At 40.6% G+C, this 18,562-nt stretch overlaps 1 long non-coding RNA gene across 1 annotated transcript; it reads left to right on the top strand.

The window, feature by feature from the left end:
• Window positions 1-575: 575 nt before the first annotated feature.
• Window positions 576-15,587, top strand: LOC144376893 (uncharacterized). The gene is made up of 3 exons (XR_013437257.1): window positions 576-791; window positions 4,128-4,238; window positions 14,535-15,587. It is a non-coding gene; the product is annotated as an uncharacterized LOC144376893 (long non-coding RNA).
• The last annotated feature ends 2,975 nt before the right edge of the window (window positions 15,588-18,562 follow it).

Genomic DNA, 18,562 nt, shown 5'->3' with positions numbered 1-18,562 from the left:
GCATCTTCAAGACCAGCCTCAGTGACTTGGAAAGACCTTAGTGAGAATCTGTCTCAAAATAAAACATGAAAATGGCTAGGAATGTGGCTCAGTGGTAAAGTGCCCCTGGGTTCTATCCCCAGTAACTCCCCCCAAAATACAGTTAAATAGGAGAAATAAGTTCCAGAGTTCTATAGCATAGTAGAATGAATATAGTTTGCAACTTATTATGTATTTATTTATTTAGGTACTGGTGATTGAACCCAGGAGCTCTCTACCACTGACCTATACTCCTAGCCCTTTATTTATTTTTTTATTTTGAGATAAGATCTCACTAAGTTGCACAGGCTGGACTTGATTTTTTGCAGTCCTCCTGCTTCAGTCTCCAGAGTTGCTGGGATAACAGGCTGCACCACCATGTTGGGTTGTGCCAGTGTGCCTGACTGTACGTAGCCATTTTGCAAAGGATAAAGCTGGTGTTATAACCGAGATCTGTCTGACTTTTAAGCCACTTATCCTCTACACCACTCTGCTTCTCAATATGTTGTTGATTGCTCTGAGCTGATTCTTAACTCCTCTCAATTTCATCAGCATACTTTGTGCTTTAACCTCTGTGAGCTGTGAGCTCAGCTTCCAGTTCTAGGTGAAGCCACTCCTGAAGAGTGGAGTAGAGTTCAGAAATATTCAGGGTCCGCAGGCGATCTTCTCTGGGAACCTCATCCACCTTTGGATGACCCTGACGTGGGAGTCTAAGAAAGAAGAATGATAAACTCAGAGCACCTGAACAAGTTTCTCTTTACTTATAGGATTAGGTAAGTGTACTTTGGGAAGTCGCCCGGAAGGCGAAAGTGTCCATCTAGGGCAAGTGGAAAGCTTTTCCTGAAGGAAGACAATCATCTGACTGCTGCAAAGGTTGACTGCACACCAGCCTCTTGAGCAATACATCACCTTATCTTGTGTGACACTCCACATGGGTCGTTTTGTCTTGCACAACTTTTCTTTGTGGGAACTTTGCTCTAGATTTGAGTCATTTCCTGTTAAAATTTTATGTCCACCTCATGGTGCTAAAAGGTTAACTGGTCTTAGGATCAGATGGATGAATAACTCAGCCACGCTGTCTAGCTCTGAACTTTGCTCTGGTTTGTGTTGCAGTGGCACACATTCCTCTATGAACTTTCACCTAGATATCTGATTTATTGTAATTATTAATAGTATTGCAGGTTGGCTTAATGATCTTTTTTACTCTATTGATAGCCAATATATTTAAACATTTCATAAACATTATTAGCACATACATTCAAGGATAAAACCACTGTTTTCCATCTCAGCCAGAGAAAACAGCATTTGTCTCTTTTTTTGTTGTTGTTCTGTAGCACTAATAATAATGAATACTTACTGAGCCCTTACCTCAAGGTAGGTATTATCCTACTAAGCCCTTTAAGAAATGCTCTCAAGCCCAGCATGGTGGTTCAGGCCTGTAATCCCAGCAGCTCTGGAGGATAAAGCAGGAGAATAGTGAGTTCAAAGACAGCCTCAGCAATTTAGCAAGGCCCTAAGCAACTCAAAGAGACTCTGTGTCTGAATTAAATATAAAAAAGAGCTGTGGATGTGGCTCAGTAGTTAAGTGCCCCTGAGTTCAATTCCCCATACCAAAAGAAATGCTCTCACGAGGTAGGTTCTTTTGTTACAACCATCATCATCATCATCATCATCACTTTATAAGTAAGGAAACTGAAGTACAGACTTGTTAAGTAATTTGCCTAAGGTAACACAGCTATTAGGAAAACTGAGATTCGAACTCCTTGCACTCACTGTGCCACTTGTTGGGAAACAAAGACCTCCAACTCTGTTACTGTGACGGGCATTTCCCATCTGCTTCAAAGAGCCTTTCTTGTCTTTTTATCCTACCTATTGCGACCTCTACCCTCTACCACCTTAGCTCCAAACTGACAGGGCTGACTTGGAGAACCAGCTGTCAGAACAGTGTACCCCAATTTAATGATGTTTCAGAATGTCATGATCACCTAACTGGAAAGAACAATATTAACAATCAATAGTTGAGAACATTTCAGTGAGTGCCACAATCCTTGTATAGAGGCAAAATAGCAGGTAAAGGGAGCCAAACTATTCCTGGGATAGGTTTGTGTTCTAAAGAGGCCATCATTCATGACCTCCTGTGTAAGGCAGGTGGAGACAGGCTTTAGACGGAAGAACCCCCCCTTGGCTTCCTAGGGTTTTCAGAATTTCCATCGGAACCAGAAAACTAGCTCTTCTTTTTAAGCTATCTGTCCTTCCTAAATCTGTCTTGAATGCTGCATCAAACCCTCTCTAATCCATCTTCCACGTGGCTGCCAAAGCCCGTGCAGTCCTGGTGAGAACACCTTTAACCCTCTAGTTCTGCCTATCATCACTCCTGCTGCAAGTCACTCCCTTGCAGCTGCAGCAGCTCACTTGCCTCCCTGATGTGCCTTCCAAGATCCTCCCAAATCTGCCAGATCTCTCATCCCCTATGGCCTTCCCATGTGCACTCTCTGTCCCAGACTCGCTAGACTATATCCCCAGCCCCCCAACCCACTTTTTTTTTTTTTTTTTTTTTTTTTTAGGTACTGGGGATTAAACTCAGCCACATCCCCAGGCCTATTTTGTGTTTTATTTAGAGACAGTCTCACTGATTAGCTTAGCATCTTGCTGTTGCTGAGGCTGGCTTTGAACTTGCGATCTTCCTGCTTTGGCCTCCGGAGCTGCTGGGATTATAGGCTTGTGCCGCAACGCCTGGCCCTCCCCAGCCCTTTTTATTTATTTATTTTGTTTTGAGACAGGGTCTTGCTAAATTGCTAAGGCTGGTCTCAATCCTGCAATCCTCCTGCCTCAGCCTCCTGTATTGCTGGGATTACAGCCATGTGCCATCACACCTGGCTCTTTGCCTCACTTACTTGTGTAGTGCCAGGGATTGACCAGCGGTGCTTAACTACTGAGCCACATCCACAGCCCTTTTTTTGTATTTTTTTATTTAGAGATAGGGTCTCGCTGAGTTGTTTAGGGCTTTGCTAAATTGCTGGGGCTGGCTTTGAACTCACAATCCTTCTCTCTCAACCTCTAGAGCTGCTGGGATTACGGGTGTGTGCCACCACTTACTCATTTTTTTTTTTTCTCTCCCTTTTTGGTACTGGGGATCAAAACTAGGGTCTTGGGGCTGGGGTTGTGCCTCAGGGTAGAGCACTCGCCTAGCACATTCGAGGCCTGGGTTCGATCCTCAACACCACATAAAAATAAATAAGTAAAGAAATTGTGTCCAACTAAAAAATAAATATTAAAAAAAAAAACTAGGGTCTTGAGTATGCCTGTAATCCCAGCAGTTGAAGTGGCTGAGGCAGGAGGATTACAAGTTCAAAACCAGCCTCAGCAACTTAGTGAGGCCCTAAGCAATCTAGCAAGACCCTGTCTCAAAATTAAAAAATAAAAAAAGGGCTGGGGATGTGGCTCAGTGCTTAAGTGTCCCTGGGTTTAGTCCCTGTACTCCCCCACCTCTCAAAATAATTTTTAGAAATTTTGCCCAGGCTAGCCTTGAACTTGTGATACTCCTGCCTCAGCCTTCCAAATAGTGGAACAAGTTTTCAAGAATGAGTGGGCATTATCCCATGTGGTGGTGCACACCTGAAATCCCAATAGCTCCAAAGCTACCTCCTTTATGAGAGCTTCCTTGCAGTAGTAATTCCCCTGCCCCCACATCCCACTCTGTAAAAGCTGCTTCTTTAGCTGTGTCCTCAAGGCATGGTATATCTGATTTTCTGCTTAGATCACATTGCAACATCCATATTGTACACTTAGTTGTTTATAATTTTTTTCTCTTCCAATAGAATGTAAACTCTTTAAGAATAAGGATTGAAGCCTGGCATGGTGGCATACCTGTAATCCCAGCGGCTTGGGAGGCTCAGGCAGGAGGATGGCAAGTTCAAAGCCAGCCTCAGCAAAAGCAAGGTGCTAAGCAACTCAGTGAGACCCTATCTCTAAATAAAATACAAAATAGCCCTGGGGATATGTCTCATTGGTTGAGTGCCCCTGAGTTCAATCCCTGGTACCCAAAGGAAAAAAAAAAAAAAGAATAAGGACTGACACTACTGCTATTTCATTTTTGTATCCTTTTGCAGGTTCTACTAAGGTATCTAACAGATAATGTTCCTTGGAAATGCCCTGAGGAGCCTGTTTCTTGTGAATTAAGGAAATGCCAGGCAACATTTGCTAAATCATTTGTTTATGAGGTAAGTCAAAGTAGTAGGTGTATTACTCTCTTTATTTTAAAAAATGAAATTTACTGAAAGATACGGCCAAAAGACTGTAGAGTGTCATTGTTCAAAATGATAGCAATGACCATATGTGGTTACATAAATTTAAATTCATGAAAAATAAATAAAATTCCATTACTTAGTTACATTATCCACATTTCAAAGTTCAACAGCCAGATCTGGCCAATGCCTATATGGGCAGCATAGATAAAGAACATTTCCCTCACTGCTGACTGAAAGTTCTATTGGATAGCACTGTTCTAGAAAGATCATTGGTACACACCAGTGGAATATAATAAAGTTTATACACTATTAAGAAAACATTCTGTGAGCACATGAGGGTAACATTGATAATAACATCATCTAGGAGAACAGCTGTTAAAGATTTACATTTGGGGTTTTCAATAGTTGGTAAGAGACTTGAGGCTTACAACAGAGAGAGAAGAAAAAGGAAGCTATTAGTGGTATACATAGGCTATTAAGACAAAGAAAGATGAATGGGTCTACTGGGCTGCCTGGCCTGCTTTCCTCTTGTGTCTAAAAACTATCATGCTTCTGAGAAGAACAAGGTTGGCTAAGGAAAAATAAAGTTTATCAGGGAGAAGAGCAGCAATAGGTTGATAGAGTAGGGAAATTATAAGTGAATAAGACAAGAGCTCTCTGGGGCTTATTATAGTCAGACACAAGAAACCACTTGTAAATTCCCAGGGAGTGTTAATCTCTTCAGACCTTGGTTGAAATGCTGGAATTAAATCCCAGCAGCTTGGGAGGCTGAGGCAGGAGGATCTCAAGTTCAAAACTAGCTTGAGCAATTTAGCAAGGCCCTGAGCAACTCAGCAAGACCCTGTCTCTAAATTTATATATATATGGCTGGGGTTGTGGCTCAGTGGTACAGTGCTCGCCTAGCATGCACGAGGCACTGGGTTCAATCTTCAGCACCACATAAATGTAAAATAAAGATATTGTGCCCACCTAAAACTAAAATAAATAAATAAATGGACTAGAGATGTGGCTCAGTGGTTAAGTATACCTAAGTTCAATCCCCAGTACCAAAAAAAAAAAAAAAAAAAAAGAAAGAAAGAAAGAAGAAAAAGAAAAAAATGCTGGAATTGAAATGATTAAGCAAGAGGCAAGATAGCCCAGGAAACTTCTGAAATAAATATTAACACTTAGCATAGCTTTGTCAGCAGTAAAATAGGAATAATAACAATAAAGACTAAAGCAAATACAGCAAATTACCAATCATAGAATCTAGATGGTGGGTGTATGGATGTTCAATGAGCAATTTTTTCAACATCCCTGTATATTAAAAGAAGAAAGAAAGAAAGAAAGAAAGAAGGAATAAATAAATAAATAAATAAATAAATAAATGGGGGATGGTACAAGATATTGAACCCATGGACAGTTTGTCTCTGAGCTGTATTCCCTGCCCTTTTTCAAATTATTATTATTGTTGTTGTTATTATTATTATTTTGTTTTAAATTTTGAGACAGGGTTTTGCTAAATTGCATAAGGCCTTGCTAAATTTTAATGGCTGGCCCTGAATTTGTTACCCTCCTGCCTCAGCCTTTCAAGCTATGGGATTCCAGGTGTGCCTCTGCATTTAGCTATTTGAAAATCATCTTAATAAAACATTTTAAAAAATGCTTCCTACCTCTCAGAATTTTTGAAATGAGACAATCAGAACTAAGTAGTGTTTCTAAGTAATAGCCTAATTTGAGTAGTGAATCTCTTTCTTTCTTTTCAAAATAACTATTTCATATTTATTTAACTTGGGAAATGTAAAAACTTGAAGGTAAAGAAATCCTCTTCAATAGCACTTTACTGCTGACTTTGCTATAGCCTGCCCTATTGATTTTATTTTATTTATTCTGATTTGTTATACATGATGGCAGAATGCAATTCATTTCATATTACACATATAGAGCACAATTTTTCAAGACACTGATTATACACAAAGTATTTTCACACCATTCATGTTTTTTTTAAGAGAGAGTGAGAGAGGAGAGAGAGAGAGAGAGAGAGAGAGAGAGAGAGAATTTTTCTTTTTAATATTTATTTTTTAGTTCTCAGGGGACACAACATCTTTGTTGGTATGTGGTGCTGAGGATGGAACCCGGGCCGCAGCATGCCAGGCGAGCGCGCTACCGCTTGAGCCACATCCCCAGCCCACCATTCATGCTTTATACATGATTAAAGTAATGATGTTTAACTCATTCCACCTTCATTTCTACTCCTTTGCCCACTCTCTTCCTTCCCTCCCCTTTGCCCTATCTAAAGTTCCTCCATTCCTTCCATGCTCCCTCCCCCAATCGCCATTATGCATCTGCATCCTCATATCAAAGAAAACATTCAGCCTTTGGTTTTTGGGGATTGGCCTGCTTCACTTAGCATTATATTCTCCAACTCCATCCATTTACCTGAAAATGCCATGATTTTATTCTCTTTTAATGATGAGTAATGTTCCATTGTGTATATATACCAAAGTTTTCCTATTCATTTATCTACTTAAGGGCATCTAGATTGGTTCCATAATTTAGCTATTGTGAATTGTGTTGCTATAAACATTGATGTGGCTGTGTCCCTGTAGTATGCTGTTTTTAAGTCCTTTGGGGATAAACCGAGGAGTGGGATAGCTGGGTCAAATGGTGGTTCCATTCCCAATTTTCTAAGGAATCTTCATACTGCTTTCCAGATTGGCTGCACCAACTTGCAGGCCCACCAGCAATGTATGAGTGTGCCTTTTTTGCCACATCCTCACCAACACTTATTGTTTTTGTATTCTTAAGAGCTGCCATTCTGACTGGAGTGAGATGAAATCTTAGAGTAGTTTTGATTTGCATTTCTCTAATTGCTAGAGATGTTGAACATTTTTTCATATGTTTGTTGATTGATTGTTTATCCTTTTCTGAGAAGTGTCTGTTCAGTTCCTTGGCCTATTTATTGATTGGGTTATTTGTTTTTTTGGTGTTAAGGTTTTTGAGTGCTATATATGTCCTAGAGATAAGTGCTCTATCTTCTATAGGCTCTCTATTCACTTCACTGATTCTTTCTTTTGCTGAGAAGAAGTTTTTTAGTTTGAATCCATTCCATTTATTGATTCTTGGTTTTAATTCTTGTACTATAGGAGTCTTATTAAGAAAGTTTGGGCCTAATCCAACATGATGGAGATTTGGGTCTACTTTTTCTTCCATTAGGTGGAAGATCTCTGGTTTAATTCCTAAGTCCTTGATTCACTTTGAGTTGAGTTTGTGCATGGTGAGAGATAGAGGTTTAATTTCATTTTGTTACATGTGGATTTCCAGTTTTCCCAGAACCACTTGTTGAAGAGGTTATCTTTTTTTTTTTTTAAAGAGAGAGTGAGAGAGGAGAGAGACAGACAGAGAGAGAGAGAGAGAGAGAGAGAGAGAATTTTTTTTTAATGTTTTATTGTTTAGTTCTCGGCGGACACAACATCTTTGTTGGTATGTGGTGCTGAGGATCAAACCTGGGCCGCACGCATGTCAGGCGAGCACGCTACCGCTTGAGCCACATCCCCAGCCCTTGAAGAGGTTATCTTTGCTCCAATGTACATTTTTGGTGCCTTTGTCTAACATAAGATAACTGAAGTTATGTGGATTAGACTCTGGGTACTCTATTCAGTACCCATGATTATATTAAAGAGGAAGTGAATCACTTTCTGAAGAATTTTTTTCTTAACAGCTTAACAAGTTATTTTATAAATGATACACATAAAACTTGTCTATGAGGATACATAAGAAAAAATAATAGCTTTGACTGCCTCAGCTGGGCAGGATGGCACACATCTGTAATCCCAGTGGCTTGGGAGGTTGATCAGGAGAATCGTGAGTTCAAAGCAAGGCTCAGCAATTTAGTAAGGACCTAAGCACCTTAGGGAGACTGTGTCTCTAAATAAGTTATAAAGAAGGGCTGGGGGTGTGGCTCAGTGTATTGATTGCCTCCAGGGAATAGGAATTTTGTGGCTAGAGGACAAGAATGAAAAAGAGACCTTTCACTGTGTTGTCTTTTGAAAGTTTTGAACATCAGATCATGTGTACATATTTACCCATTTAAACATAAAATAATAGACAAATCATAAGGCTCCCAAAGTCTAATAGTTTGCCTCTCTTCCAAGTGGTAAAAATGAAGCTGCTATATATGGCTCTTGGTTACCTAAGAAGTCAAGTTCCAGCTTTGTGATGTGACATTGCAGGGTTGGACTGACTATCAGCATTCAGCTGGCATGCTATATTTGAGGACACTCTTAGCTATGAACCAAAGGACTGTATTTCCCATTCCTTTGGTTCATAGCTTTCCAGATAAGGTGGAGCTCAGGAAGTAACCTTGTTGGGTAGCTCAGAAGAATGAGGGTTTCAGGGGCAGACTGCAGGTTTACATTAAAAGAAGTAGACAGAAGAGAAAGAAGAGTTATACCTTGTAACTGGAGTATAGTTCTGTGTGAATAATATTTTATATGTTCTATATAATTCACAAAATGTTCATAAACATTACCTCCTCTGAGCCAGACAACTTCCCTGGGAGGTAAGAAGGCAAAAGATTTTGTCCTGTTTCACTGAAGAGGAAACAGTTGAGTATGTTAACCATGAGACACACTTGAGATGTCCTTCCTACTGTGGGGAGCAAATGACTGAGGTCCCCTGGCCTTGGCTCAAATGTTCCTGGCCAGTGACTGTTGCGGCACAGATATTAATTCAGCTCATTCTTTCAAGATGTTGGGGTTCCTCTGAGTACTTAAGTGCTCCCCAACAGTCTTCCTGAACTTTCTTTAGAGCACACTAATCTAACATGCTTCTACTCACCCACCAACCCACCCACCCACCCTTCCTTTTCTCTTTTCTCAATTCAGGGAAAGACTTGCATCACAGACTGATGGCTCTGCTAGTTTTTCCTGGCTTTCTCCCATTTTCTGTTAAAGACATTTCCTGAAAATTTAATACTGTTTTGGCATCAAATGTAGATCTTAATGATTACATGTTGTGCTTTTAATCAATGTACTATATTGTTTTTTTTTAGAAATTCACTTCAGGGGCTGGGAATGTGGCTCACGCGGTAGCACACTCGTCTGGCATGCGTGCGGCCCGGGTTCCATCCCCAGCACCACATACCAACAAAGATGTTGTGTCCGCCGAGAACTAAGAAATAAATATTAAAAAAATTTCTCTCTCTCTCTCTCTCTTCTCTCACTCTCTCTTTAAAAAAAAAAAAAAAAAAAAAAGAAATTCACTTCAACTTGAGTTACTAGTCCGGCACATCCTTATTTATTTATTTATTTATTTATTTATTATTTACTTATGGTACCAGGGATTGTACCTAGAGAGGCTTAACAACTGAGCTACATCCTAGACCTTTTCTTTTCTTTTCTTTTTTTTTTTTTTAATATTTATTTATTTATTTTAGTTATTGGCGGACACAACATCTTTGTTTGTATGTGGTGCTGAGGATCGAACCCGGGCCGCACACATGCCAGGCAAGCGCGCTACCGCTTGAGCCACTTCTCCAGCCCCATCCTAGACCTTTTCAATTTTTTTTTTTTTAATTTTTGAGACAGGGTTTCACTAAACTGCTCAAAGTCTCACTAAGTTGCTAAAGGCTGGCTTTGAACTTGTGATCCTCCTGCCTCGGCCACTCAAGTTGCTGGGATTACAGGTGTACACCATTGCTCCCAGCTTTGTTGTCATTTTTTGGGTCGGGGATACTGGGGATTGAACTTAGGGGCACTAAACCACTGATTTCATCCTCAGCCCTATTTGTGTTTTATTTAGAGACAGGGTCTCACTGAGTTGCTTAGCGCCTTGCGGTTGCTGCAGCTGGCTTTGAACTTGTGATCCTCTTGCCTCAGCCCCCAAGCTGCTAGGCTTACAGTCATTCACCACCACGCTCCTTCTTTGTTGTCATTTTTGATGCTTTATTTATTACATTATATATATATTTTATTACATTAGCATAGAAATGTTTTTCAGAGAAAAACATCTCACTTTGTTGCCTAAGGGGGCCTCAAACTCTTGGACTCAGCTTCCTGAGTAGCTGGGACTATAGGTGTTAAAAATTGACACATCCCCCCCCAAATAAAAGGGGCTTGGGATATAGCTCAGTGGTAGAGGACTCCTGGTTCAGTCTCTAGTACTGACCTCCACACAAAACTTAGTTCTGTGGCTGGTGGTACATCTCAGTGGTAGAACACTTAACCTGGTATGCACTGAGGCCCTGGGTTTGATCCCTGGTGCCACAGACAAAAATAAAGTGATTCTGCTTTAGATTAAATTACATAAAACTTAAAAACTCAGTTTCATAAAGCTTTCTATTTAGTTTTAATGCAAATTTAGAGCTTTTAGTTGTTGTTTTTTGTTTAATAATTTGTCCTTTTCCTTTCTCTGTCTCCACTTTTCATTGTCCTTGTTAATGTATCACAGAGGATTGTAATTACATAGTCATCCTAGGGGGTTCTGGGAATTTATGCAGGCCAGAAGGATTTCTGTTTGCATGTAACCCTCATAGTTTGGCAGTGAAGGGTGGGGAGAAGGCAGAGAAACCAGCAGACTATTACTTCTGGGCTCTTCCTGGAATTGGCTGGCAGCGAGCTGGCTGTCTGTGCTATTGCAAGAGTTTCCAGCCCTCTCTTGGGAGTTCTAACTGAGTAAATGGACTCTTTTGTCAGAAAAATTAGGACTTCCTTCCTAAAGTGTGCTTGGCTGGAAAAGGAAGCAGGAACCCCTTAGGGGCCAGTATTCTAACAGTGATTGACCCTGATGTGATGCGTGGAAGAGGGATTTGAGAGCAAGGATGGCAGAGAGGGTTTTGAACCAACTGGGACAAGTTGGGTTGTGTGAAAGCAGCCCTCCTGGGCATTAGACCAGAGCATTATAATAGTTTAGCTTCTGCTCATATGTCCCTAGTAGGGCAGGAGGGTGGCTGCAGAGGAGGAGAGTGCCCAGGGCAGAGGACTAAAGTAAAGAAAGAGCTTGAGCAGAAATACTTAATGAAGAATGTCCTCAAGAAACTGTCTGTAGCAGATGAGTGATGAGCTGGTCATAGTCTAGTGAGGAATCAGTAGCTTAAACACACACACACACACACACACACACACACACACACACACAATCTTACCTTGCCCCTTCATTAACAGTCAGAGATCTCAGATACTAAAAATATATTTTGAGTTCTTCAGGAGCAGAGGTCATGCATTTTATGTCTCTTGCATCCCCTGGGGACAGCCGCACAGTTGGCAGGGCCTCCTTGAATACAGAGTATTGTTTTAGGGGCATTATGGAAAATAGGTCTTTGGCAATGTGTACTGTGCTAAACAGTTGGCATCTCCCAGGAGCACAAAAGTTCCTCACCTCACCTCCAACTTTCACTCATTTTCAGGATTCTAACTAACAGTTTCTTCTAACTTTCACTCATTTTGAGGATTCTAACTAACAGTCTACTTTTTAAATACTACTTTGATTAATCATGAGGTTTGTTGTCGCCAACAGTCAATACTAGGTTATATCTCAGTGGCTTTAGGCTTTTCTTAGAGGCCCAGGAATCAACCATAAGCAAAGTGTTCATGGGGGTGAGGGAGTCAAAGAGGACCCCCCAGGGAAACTGCTCATTCTGATGGTAATGACTGTTGCTGCAGATCTAGGGGAAGGAGTTACCAGAAAAGGAAGCCCCAGGGCTTTTACTTTTTCCCAGATTCATATCTGAATGTCTTCCTGCCATTCAGAAGATTGGTAAGGAGCTGCCAAATCTTCTCAGGGAATGGGACAGCAGCTTGTAGATTTGGAGTTAGAGATTCTTGCAGGTCGCAAGAATATCACACAAAAAAAGTATGACATGAGCTAGGCATTGTGGCACATGCCTGTAATCCCAGCAGCTCAGGAAGCAGAGGCAGGAGAATCCCAAGTTCAAAGTCAGCTACAGCAAATTAGTGAGGCCCTAAACAACTCAAGGAGAACCTGCCTCTAAATAAAGTATTTAAAAATGGCTGGAAGGAGCTGGGGATGTGGCTCAAGCGGTAGCGCGCTCGCCTGGCATGCGTGAGGCCCGGGTTCGATCCTCAGCACCGCATACCAACAAAGATGTTGTGTCCACCGAGAACTAATAAATAAATATTAAAAAAAAAAAATGGCTGGAAAAGTGGCTCAGTGGTTAAGTACCTCTGGAATCAATTCATGGCACCAAAGATAAAATAAAGTATGACATTAGCTAAAGATGCTAATATTTGATTCACTGATAAGACAAAAGTCATGCTGCTTTTCTCTGTGATGCTTCCTGCTTTCAAAAGTAGAAATACAAACTCACTAAACATTTTTAAACATTGTAATAAATACATTATATGAAAAGTAGAAGTTTTTTGCAATCCCCACCCCTCTACCCCAGATCACCACTGTCAACTATTTGGAGTCTTATTCTTTCCCTTTTCTGGGAAACATTTTTCAGACCTTGATTTTGTCTTTTGTAGAAAGTATGGTATGAATTAACCACATAATTTATTTAACATGAATATGTTAAAATGTAGTCACAGTATGCTCTAATCAGAATCTACCCACAAGTTCATAAAACAAACAAACAAGGACTGGTTATGATCTTCATATTCTCACCTGTCAAGAATGTGCTAGGCAAATGATGTCATTTGCAGGAAAATGGATGGAACTAGAGACCATTATGTTAAGCAAAATAAGTCAAACTCAGAAATCAAGGGACCTGTGTTTTCTCTCATATGTGGTAGCTAGAGAAGAAGAAGGACAGGAAAGGTGGCGGCAGATCTGATGAAAATCAAAGGGAGATCTGTAGAGGAAAGAGACCAAAGGATGGGAAGTTGGGAGAGTCAGGGGAAGTGCTGGGGAGTGATACTGGCTGTATTATATTGCTATATTATGTGATGTATGAATAGGTAACAACAAATCCATCATTGTATACAACTATACTGCACCAATAAAAAGTGTGTGTGTGGGGGGAAGGATATGCTAGGCAAAGGTGAGTTCAGTGGCACACAACTGTAATCCCAGGTACTCTAGAGGCCAGCCTCAGCAATTTAGGGACCCTGTCTAAAAAGTAAGTAAGTAAATAAATAAATAAATACATAAATAAATAGGACTAGGGGGGGCTGGGGATGTGGCTCAAGCGGTAGCGCGCTCGCCTGGCATGCGTTCGGCCCGGGTTCGATCCTCAGCAGCACCACATACCAACAAAGATGTTGTGTCCGCCGAGAACTAAGAAAAAATAAATAAATGTTAAAATTCAAAAAAATAAATAAATAAATAAATAAATAAATAAATAGGACTAGGGATGTAGTTCAGTGGTAAAATACCTCTGGGTGCTAGTACAGCAAACACAAAAACACACAAACAAAAAAAACAAAACATGATGACCTAGGTGTGGTTTCTGCCCAAGCATCCCTGAGGGTCTTAGGAATGCAGGAACCCTGTCTTTTTTTTTTTTTAGTTGGCTGGGAGGGACTGGGGATTGAACCCAGGGGACTCAACCACTGAGCCATATCCCCAGCCCTTTTTATATTTTATTTAGAGACAGAGTCTTGCGAAGTTGCTCAGGGCCTCTTGAGACTGGCTTTGAACTCACAGTCCCCCTGTCTCAGCCTCCTGAGTTGTTGGGATTACAGCTGTGTGCCGCCATGCCCAGCTTAACCCTATCTTTGATGCCTAGCAAGGGTATCCTGCAGTGATAGCTTGAGGAGAAATATTTTTGTAAGCAACTGCTTGAGAACCTCCAGTTTAATCTTGGAATCCTTGTGAAAGTAAAACCGTGTGTTTTGGGAGATGCACTACCCACCCTGTGGTTCCAGGGACTGGTGCTGGCTTTGGGGATTTATGTTCCTTAGAGAAAGCAGTTAGAGGCCTAGAAAATGACTAGGAGCTGGGCATGTTGTGAGAAACTGTGGATCAGGGCTCAGAATTGGAGTTTTGTTTTCCTCTGGGCCTACCGGCGTAAAATAAAATTTGGAGTTCTCTTCCTCTTTCAAGCAAGTGATGCTTGCTGTTTCTTGATCAGTTTGTTTCTGGCAATACGAACATAATGTGTGCTGGCAAATCTATGGGACACAGTGATAGGTCTCTTTCTGCCTAACACTGTGTCCCATATGAAAGGAGACTGGTACCTCTGGATAAATTCCTAGTCAGGGGCTCTTTTGACAATTGCTACTTACTTTTGCCCTCCCTTCTCCCATTCCTGCTTATCTCTAGCAAATCTACCTAGGCTAATAGGTTTTGTACCTCTTATCATTTTTTTTTCCTTTCTTTTCCTTGCAGGGACTGAACCCAGGGGATTGAACCACTGAGCTACATACTGTTAGGTGAGGGTGACTTAGGAACAAAGCACCAAGCAGCCTGCCTGCAGGAAAGAAACACGGATCAGGCACTGAGGGAACCGCCTGTCAATCAGCAGGGTCTCCAGGCCAATTCTGGATCTTAGCCAGTTTCTCCACCAACCCCAGTAGGACAAAGGACTCTAAAAACCCTTTTTCCTGTCCCAAGCTGTCCCTTCTTGCCCTAAACCCAATAAACATTCCAGTTTGGTGGAGCCACCCTGCTACTCCGCTACTCCCGTGTGCTTCTCCTCAGAACCTCTTCTTATTCTGCTGGTCTGAGAGGCGTTGTCCCCCTCCCACCATCCCAAGCAAAATCTCAGTAAAGCCTCCTCGAGCGGCCTTTTAAAATCTGCCTCCTTTTGGTCGCTGCTGCCTGACCTTACACATACCTAGTTCTTTTTTTTTTTTTAACTTTGAGACAGAGTTTTGTTAAATTGCCCAAGCTGGCTTTGAATTTCCAGGCACTTTGCCTCAACCTCCTGTGTACCACTTGCCACCTCACCTGGCTCTCTTGCGGATTTTTTTTTTTTTTTTTTTTGTGTGTGTGTGTGTGTGTCTGTCTGTCTGTCTGTTAGGGGTAGAACCCAGGGACACTTAACCACTGAGGCACTTCTGCAGCTCTTTTATTTTTTATTTTGAGATAGGGTCTCTTCAAATTTGCCATCCTCCTGCCTCATCCTCCTGAGTTGCTGAGCCAAGGGGCCAGGCACTCTCTTGTGATTCTTAATTTTTGAGAAAGAACAAGAAACAAAGAAACGAACATGTTATTAACAGGTTCCTTTGGGAAGCCATTAAATCTGAGGACTGACACATGGGCAGTATATGGGAGAAGGGGTGAGTTTGTGGTATGAGTGTGGTGTGTGTGTGTGTGTGTGTGTGTGTGTTGGGGGAGTTGCTTTCTTAATTTCTCATAGTCTTCCATGTCTACTGAGAACAATTCCCTTCTGGTCCCCTAAAGTAATAAACCTCAGTTTTATTTTTTTCTTTTTCACTACCTCATTTGTTCTTACTTTTTATTTCAATACTCATTCAACAGACATTCACCAGGGGCCTTTAGTTGTCAATCCCTCACATTCAGGTTGATATAACGAAAGAACTTTGCCTTCAAGATTACAGAGAGGCTTTGATCCAACATAGTATTTAAACAGTAGGTAATTTTGGACAAGTGACATAACCTTCCAGTCAGATCACAAAAACATGTTCTTCCTGCTTTGCATGAGAATATATTTTGTCAATTGCAAATAATAATAATGATGATAATTATTATACATATACAATTAACTTAGAAATGCCTCTAGGAGGGCTGGGGATGTAGCTCAATTGACAGAGTGCTTGACTCGCATGCACAAGGCTCTCTGTTCAATTTCCAGCATCACAATTAAAAAACCAAAAGAAAAAAGAAAAAGAAATGCCTCTAGGTGAGGGGCTTAAATAAATTAGTCTTTAATATTTTGATTTTAACTCATTTGTAAAATGCCTTTTGCCTTTTTAGTTGCAAGAATAAAGGCTTGGGCTGGAGTTGAGCGCTTTCCTAGCATGTGTGAGGCACTGGGCTTGATTCTCAGCACCACATATAAATAAATAAAATAAAGATCCATTGACAACTAAAAAATATTTTAAAAAAAGAACAAAGTGGGAGGGCTGGGGTTATGGCTTAGCAGCGGAGCACTTGACTAGCATGTGTGGGGCCCTGGGTTCGATTCTTAGCACCACATTAAAATAAAGATATTGTGTCCAACTACAACTAATATATATGTGTGTGTGTGTGTGTGTGTGTGTGTGTGTGTGTGTGTGTGTGTACAAAGGCTTATTTAGGTTGGAGTGAGTAGGAAATACTGCTGCAGAAAGACTTAGAGCAGATAAAGAATATTAATGCGCCTAGAGAAAGTAGAAAAGTAAGATTCTCTAGGGAGAATTTGTGAGTAAAACTCTCACAAATGCTTTGCCCACTTTGACTTTCCTGTGGTTAGGCCCTGATTGTCAGTGACATGTACAAATAGTGGGCTGTGACCTCAAAAGAGCTGCTTAGGTTACTCAAGACTGAGACTATTTAACATGCAAAGCAAACACTGTTCATGCTCCAGCCCCTCAAAAATCATGTTCTTGTGGTCATCAGGACTTGAGGATGGGAACCTTCTAGTGTTGGGACCTGGTCACAAAAGTTGGGTTAGATCTTAATAAAATCATCAAAAGCAATTCTTTTTTTCTTTTTCTTTCTTTCTTTCTTTTTTTTTTTTTTTTTTTTGATACTAGGGATTTAACCCAGGAGTACTTAACTAGTGAACCATATCCCCAACCCTTTTTATTTATTTATTTATTTTATTTTTGAGATGGTCTCACTGAGTTGTTTATTGCCTTGCTCAATTGCTAAGACTGGCCTTGAACTTGCAATTCTCTTGCCTCAGCCTTTCAAGCTGCTGGGATTACAGAGTGTGCCACCATGCCCGGCTGGAGGGCAATTCTTTAGGCAAAATGATTAGATGAAATAGAGCCTGATTGTTGAGCTGTATTTTTGTGCCTACGTGGTAGTGTGGCTGAGCAGACTGAGCTATTTTTTTGTAGCACCCTGGAAACAATGCAACATTGTGGAAAGGCTGTGAGTCAGGCACCTCAGATTCTGCCAGCTGTGCTGCCTTAAGGAAATAACTCAACTGCCTTTTCTTTCTGTAAAGAGAGAATCTGGCTTGAATGTAGTGTTTCTCAATGTGTAAATCTTGCATCAGAATGACCCTGGCAACCTTTTAAACAAATCTGGATTGTGTCCTAAATCTAGATGAATCAGAATATCTGAAGGTGAACCCCAGAATCTGCATTTTTCAGCAGTGCTCTGGTCATTGTTAAGCACACACAAGTACAAAGAGACTCAGGGGAATGACCCACCAGGTTCTCTTTCTCTGTGAAATTCTATAATCTCAAGACCCAAATTTAGTTAACTCTGTTTTTGTGGGATCAAAGCAAAATTTTAAAAAAGAAAGAAAATAACAGAGTTTAAGAATCTACTGTTTGTCTGAGACTGTTTGGACCCTGGTACACATTTTCTTATTCTTCTGCATGATAATTCTTTGAGGATATATACATAATTCAAAGATGGAGCTCTGATTTCAAAGTTAATGATTTTCCCTCTGTGCAATGCTCCATCATGAAATTGCAAAAGAGTTTATTGTAACTGATAAACTCTAGCGTAGTTCCCTCTTACAGTAGTTCCCTCTGTACCCAACGTTTTGTTTTCCTTGGTTTCAGTTACTCACAGTCAACTGTGGTCTGAAAATGCTAATGAAAAATTCCAGAAATAAACAACTTTTAAGTCTTAAGTTGGTGTTCTGAATTGCAAGATGAACTCTCTGTCCTGTCAGTCTGTTCCATCCTGGATATGAGTCATCTCTTTGTCCAGCATATCGGTGCTGCATAAGCTGTCCTTCCTCAGAGTTGTTGGAAGAGACAGAGACCACATGAACATAATCATTTATTTATTTATTTTATTAGTACCAGGTTTGAACCTAGGGGCGCTTAACCACTGAGCCATATCCCCAGCCTTTTCTATTTTTTATTTTGAGACAGGATCTTGCTAAGTTGCTTAAGGTCTCATTAAGTTACAGAGGCAGACCTTGAATTTGGGGTCCTCCTGCCTCAGCCTCCTGAGCCTCTGGTATTACAGGTGTTTGCCACCTTGCCTGGCTTAATATTTATTCTTTCTATATTCTTTGCATGTTTTTTGTAAGTCAATTTAAATCCTTTGTGTGCTGTGGAATGAATTATATATAAATAAATAATAAAAATAAGCTGCAATAATGAATTCATTTAATTACATTCTCTTAAAGAGGATTAGAATATGTAAAATTGTGGTAACTCAGGAAGATTTCTATTTACAAGATCTCAAACATACAACTAGCTACAAAACAGAGCAGAAGAAAATAGGTTATATGAGGATAGGTGCAGTAGTACTCTCCTGTAATCCTAGAGGCTCAGGAG

Source organism: Ictidomys tridecemlineatus, chromosome 4 (genome assembly GCF_052094955.1).
Source record: "Ictidomys tridecemlineatus isolate mIctTri1 chromosome 4, mIctTri1.hap1, whole genome shotgun sequence".
Lineage (NCBI taxonomy): Eukaryota > Metazoa > Chordata > Mammalia > Rodentia > Sciuridae > Ictidomys > Ictidomys tridecemlineatus.
This window is presented reverse-complemented; position numbering and strand designations above follow the sequence as displayed.